Source organism: Echinops telfairi, unplaced genomic scaffold (genome assembly GCF_000313985.2).
Source record: "Echinops telfairi isolate 266 unplaced genomic scaffold, ASM31398v2 ScPeMD7_70;HRSCAF=299, whole genome shotgun sequence".
NCBI lineage: Eukaryota > Metazoa > Chordata > Mammalia > Afrosoricida > Tenrecidae > Echinops > Echinops telfairi.
The window spans coordinates 41,377,391-41,383,622 of NW_022103968.1; positions in this window are offsets into that span (position 1 = coordinate 41,377,391).

Genomic DNA, 6,232 nt, shown 5'->3' on the forward strand with positions numbered 1-6,232 from the left:
GGGCAAGATATGACAAAATAATTTATGAATTATCAAGGATTCATGAGGGAGTAGGGAGCGGGGAGGAAGGGGGAAAATGAGCTAATGCCAGGGGATTAGGTGGAGAGCAAATGTTTTGAGAATGACAAGGGCAATGAACGTACAAATGTACTTTACACAATTGATGTATGTAGGGACTGTGATAAGAGTTGTATGAGCTCCTAATAAAATGATTTTATATATTTATATATATAAAGGCCCCCGTGGAAGGAAGAAGTCCCAACTAATGGAAACATGCACCCTGGAAGCTTCACGGAAGCCAAGTCCAAGTCTGGGCTCAAGGTTAGTTTGCCTTAAGCGTGGACTGGCGTTGTGCCATCAGTGTGCAGTGTCAAGAATTTCCACTCAGTGATCTGAACCTAGCTCGCCCGTCTGGCCTTTGGTAAATGGACTGCTCTGAACTTGGAAAAGCCTGGTGCGTACTGATGCAGTGGGAGGCAGAACACTGACCTCTGGTATGACACAGGCACCATGAAGGAGGGCCAGGGTAGCCATTAGCCAGAAACACGCCGGCCACCCTGGTTTATGGGAGCCTGAAGTGGGCACCCGTTGCCAGTTGTGTGCCACCCACCACCTGGAGGATCGGGTATGGTTTTGGTGGCTTTCGGTGAGTGCCTAAACCAAGCCTGAAAGGAAGAAGAGATTTCAACCCAAACAAAAGTGCCTTGGGAATTCTTTTTAAAAGAATTCTCTGAGACCAGAGAACGTGTTTCTTGTTGGGGTTGCATAACAGTCCTCCCTGATATTTTAGGCCTCCCCCCAAATCATTTGGTGTGAGCACGACCTATTAATGTATGTTTGAAAGCTTTTCCGAAACCCTTGCCTTGGCTGAGTTTAGGCGGCCACAGTCCCTTGACTGCCTGGCTTGACGGAGAGGGAATTTTAGGGGTGCCCTCTTGGTCTTTGGATGGATGGCTCTGATGGCAGCCGCCGGCAGCGGGTAAGTGAGGCTCCCGAGGGCTGGGAGCACAAACTGCCTTTTCACAGCAGGCAGCAGTGCCACCACCCCAAGGAGCCTCTCTGGCCAGCAGGTAAATCTGCCAGCAGTTGTCAGCTCCATTTCTCCACAGGCGCCAGGGGTGCGCACGTCAAGTAAATGTCTTGAAAAAGGAATTGTGTCCATTGAGCGTCACAGAAACATGCTGCTCGGGGCAGGCCTCGGTGCACATTCTTCTGCTCGTGAGTGGACACCCAAGAACTGCCTAGAGCGTGCGCTCCCCTTCTCGGCAGCCTGTCACGGGACCTCCTGATTCAGCACCCCCAGAGCAAGTGGCTGCCAGTCTCCACAGTACTGGGGGATCACTCTAGGAGGGTCAAGGAGATGAAGGAGGGATTAAAGCCAGGAGGGATTGTCCCATCATCCTCTGTACCAACACCACTCGCCCCCTAGAAAAAGCTGGGGGTAGGGAGCAAAAGGAGAAAAAAAGCCCTTCCCCCAGGAGAGAAAAGGTCAGTGTATTCAGCATGTATAACCCCCCCCACACACACACACACACCTTCTATGAACATTCACCAAGTGTGAATTCAAACAACCAAAAAGAGTCTCCAGAATTAGATGGGAAGATAGCTGAAATGTCACCTTAATACACGGTAAGTGCGGGGGTCCGTGACAATTTGCCTTCCGATAGATGTGTGCTGTCACGCAGGCGTCATTTCTCAAGGCGCCCAGGCCTGAACTACCAATTAAAATCAGTAACAAGCGTGAATTTCCCCAGGCCCTGGGACATTCATTTTCTTCTTACGAATAAAGGGGGCCCAATTCCAGGTCTCTCTCATTTGGCCACAAATGATGTGGGATGATGGCAGCCTGCCTTCTTGCTGCTCAAAGGAGGCCGGAGCTGGAAAGGCAGCCAAACTCACCTAGCAAGAGCTGCCGAGCTCTGTGCTGATTTCGAGCAGCTCCCTTTATTGCCCAGGACAGAGTGGCCATGAGCTAGTAGGATAAGGTGGAAGTGCAGGGGAGGAGGGCCCTGGAACAGTGGCTACTGGACTGTGGGTGGATGGCAATACGAGACAACACCAAGTGCTGTGTGTGTGTCTCAGTTCTCTTCCCTCTGAGCATGGTTTTGATGAAGAAATATGTGCATGTTAGGGAGCACACATCCAACTCAGCTTGCACATTAGCATATTTAAGGCTCTGAGAAATTTTACCCACTTAAATTTTACTAGAACAGTATTTTCCAAATGTGTTTTGCCTTGGGCACCTTGATGCCCAAATATAGTCTTCCCTAATAACAAAAGTTTTCAAGGATTTGCCAAGTGTGTAATAATCTTATAGTGATGATCCATATACCCACCACCTAGATTCTATGATGATTTTACAATGTTAGTTTTACCACATATTCCCTTGATGAATCTCGTTACTCCTCAAAATTTTTATATATTTCAAGATTAATTACAGTCACCAGTTTACATCTCTCTAAATCCATGCATATCATTAGCTGCAGTTTGCTTCCCCCTCCCTCCTTTGGAAGTAAACTGTATAGACAAGAACATACACAAGGCATAGGTCTGCTGTTTTAATAAAGGTTTACACCTGCGTAACCTGAACACCTGTCACATTAGAGATGGGGCATTACCCAGAAACATTTCCGTTCCCCTCCCCGGTCAATCCTGACCAGCCGCCCATGCCATCACCCTCAGAGGCAACACTGAGGTGCTTTGTACCCCCACCCTGGCTTCCCACCACTGATTTATTTCTCCTCACCATATACCTACTCTTTTGTCTGTCCGCTTTCTCTCTGTTTCGTTGTATGTATTGCTAATTCATTCTCTTTTGATTAGTGAGTAGGATTCAATTGAATGAATGGACCACAGTTTGTTTATCTACTTTGTTACCAATTGATACCTTAATTTTTTTCCTGGAAGTCTGGGATATTATAAATAAAGCAACTCAAAAGTACCAGATGTAGGAGATTTGGTAATCTCTTTAAAAAGTAAACCCTATCTCTGGTTTATGTCCATGTTTTCCAAAGTGGGCAATACCGCCCCCTGGCGGGCCGTGGAATAACCCCCAAACTCACTGTGTTCTATTCATAACACATTAGGAATTAAATTTTGGCCCCCCAATAGATATGTTGACTCACCATGTGTGCCTGTGAATGTAATCTTGTTTGGAATAGATCTTCTTTGGATATGTTAATTAGGGTATACAGTGGTAGGGTGGATTCTAAATCTAATAATCCCTTCTGAGTGATGTCTTATAAAAAGGAAACACAGAAACTCCAGGGAAAGGTACGGTAGATCCACAAGCCGAGGGGCCTTGCTGGTCAGCTCGGCTTGGACTGCTTATTGCAAGGTCAGCGGGTCAAACACACTAGCTGCTCTCAGGGATAAAGATGAGGTGGTCTGAGCCTAGAAAGATTGACAGCCTTGACGCTCCTAATCAACTCAATGGCAGTGAGGTTGGTGTGTTAGGGACTGAAACCTGTGAGAGACAAAGATTGGCTTTCCCAGAGCGATCACACGGAGTTCAGGCTTCCAGCCTGCAGAACTAGGAGAAGCTCCAATTGAAAAGGAAGCGATCAGGTAAATTTATATTTAAGTAATGTTAATAAAATTAGATGTTAAAACCAGCCACATATGGTATTTTTGTGACAACAAAAACTCAGACAATATGTTTTAATTTCTCATGGATTATAACATAGGTTCCCAAATTGATTTAGACTACAATCCCCATGGTAGGGAAAAAAAGAAAGAAAGAAAAAGGCTCAGTGCCACCCTGGCAATGAAACCCTTTTGTACCCTATAGTCCACAATCTAGGATAAAGTGTAAGGATCCGCTTGTGCAGCTTCCTGGGGAGCCCTGGTGGCTTAGTGCTTGTACATCAGGCTGACAACCTCAAGTTCAGTAGTTTGAAACCAGGAGCCTTGGGAGAAAGATGAGGCGGTGTACTCCTGTAAAGAGTTACAGTCTGGGAGACACACAGGGCAGTCCTAGCCTGCTGCACCCAGTGACCATGAGTCAGAATCAACTCCACAGCAGTCCTGGGGTTTCGGGATTACTTCTTAGATTCCAACCAAAGCAGTAAGGGATGCTTCCTGTCAATCTTGATCCGCTGAAGGGCTACAGATTCAGATGGGCCACTTGCTTGTAGATGAGATGATTCAAAATACCAAGGCTTTAACAAAATACCTTTAGGGAATGAGTCACTGGGTCTGAGGGCTCGGCAACCAAGTCTAGGGAGATATCAAGGGCTCACAAAGATAATGTTTGCATCCTACTTTATTCAGTAGAAATTGGGCTCTTAAAAGCTTTACAACAGCCATTTAACACACAACTAGTGGTCTTTCCCTATCTAAAGCAAGGAAGAATAAAAAGTAAATAAAATCACATATGAATGGAAACAATTAGTGCAAAGGACTCATGGACCACACAAATATCAGCATCCGTGACACTGAGGTCAAAAGAATTAGATGGTGCCCAACTAGCACTGCTGACCATAATAACAGTTTCTGGATAAAGAGGAGGTGGGGGCGGGGGGATGTGTAGCAAAGCTAAAAATCATTTAGGTAGCTATAGATAGCTGGTAGATAGATAGATAGATCAGTAGTTAATGCATACAGAGTGAACCAAGATGGCAGCTCTCATGGATCTGAAGTTGAAGGAGGACTTGACAGAGCTTCACGTCAAAGTCATGGACTCTCAACAGCTGCTGAAGCTTGCAGACATACCATAAACAGAACGCAAAAGCATGCACATCGGATGGGTACATAGATGATGCCTTTGGTAGATGAGGTGAACGTGTATGAAGGTGTAGGAGGGATGTTTATTCTTTAGTCCAAAGAGGTACTTCACAGCCAACTGTTAGATAAACAGAAACTAATAGAAGGGGGGCGGGGGGCAGGACTAGAATACAAAAAATGAAAATCTTGTGTATCAAGGACATAGAGGACAACCTGAGGCAATATTGTAGGAGGAATCCCTGGAAGCACTCACTTCTGGTCTCTGCCAGGACATCGGGAAGACAGCTCCTTGGCCGACTGACTTGAAGAGATCCATATTTCTACCCATTCCAAGGAAAAGTGACCTCACAAGACACCAAGATTATCAAATACTTAATATCATTAATACCACATGCAAGTAAAATTTTGCTGAAGATTATTTTAAAAAGAGTGGCATTAACCCATCAACAGGGAGCTGCCAGAGGTTCAGGCTGGATTCAGAAGGACACGGGCGAGGAGTAGCATGGCTGACATCAAGGGGATCTTGACCGAGAGTGGAAAATATCAGACATTTGTCTATCCAAATCAAGCCACTGCCACTGAGTCAGTCTCAACTCATAGCGACCCTTTAGGACAGAGTTTAACTTTGGTTTCTGAGCCCTTTTAGGGGTCACTGAAGAATTAATTGCTAGGTTGGAATTCAAGTTTTCTGAAATAAGGAAGAGAATGAAAGACAAAGTTAGTTATAGAGAATCAAGTAATGGCGATTTCTGCATTAACGATTCTGGAGGGATTTATTTACTCAAGTCTCTGAAAATGATGTGTTAAGATTGAGAATGATCTCATATCTATAATTAAAATAACAAAGCTATTTCCTGTAAATCTTTACAGAAATAGAATGCCTCATTTTTCTCCTTCTGTTTTGAACTACTGATCATGTGGTTAGTAGCTCAAAGCAGAACCCACTATATCATGATGGCTTATGATTTATTGACCATGCAAAGGCGCTGGACTGTGTGGATCATAACAAACATGGACAAGACTGAGAAGAATGGGGAACCTGTCCGTGGACTAAGAGGCTGTCATTCAAACAGAGTAAGGGGACATTTCATTGTGCATCAGGATTGTATCTTTATGCTGCAATTATTCGGTGTGTACGCTGAGCAAATAGATGGAGGAACTGGCTTATATGAAGAAGAACAAGGCATCAGGATTGGAGAAATGCTTATTAACCACCTGCGATACGCAGGGGGACTCAAAACATTTGCTGATGAAAATCAAAGACTGCAGCCTTCAACATGGATTACAACTCAATGTAAAGAAAATAAAAATCCTCACAACTGGGCCAACAGACTACATTGTGATAAATAGAGAAAAGTTGTCAAAGATATATTGTACTTGAATCCATTATCAACACTCATGGAAGAAGTGGCATATTGTATTGGGCAAATGACATATTGCACTGGGCAAATCTGTTGCATAAAACCTCTTTAAAATGTTGAGCAACTATATCACTTTGACGACTGAG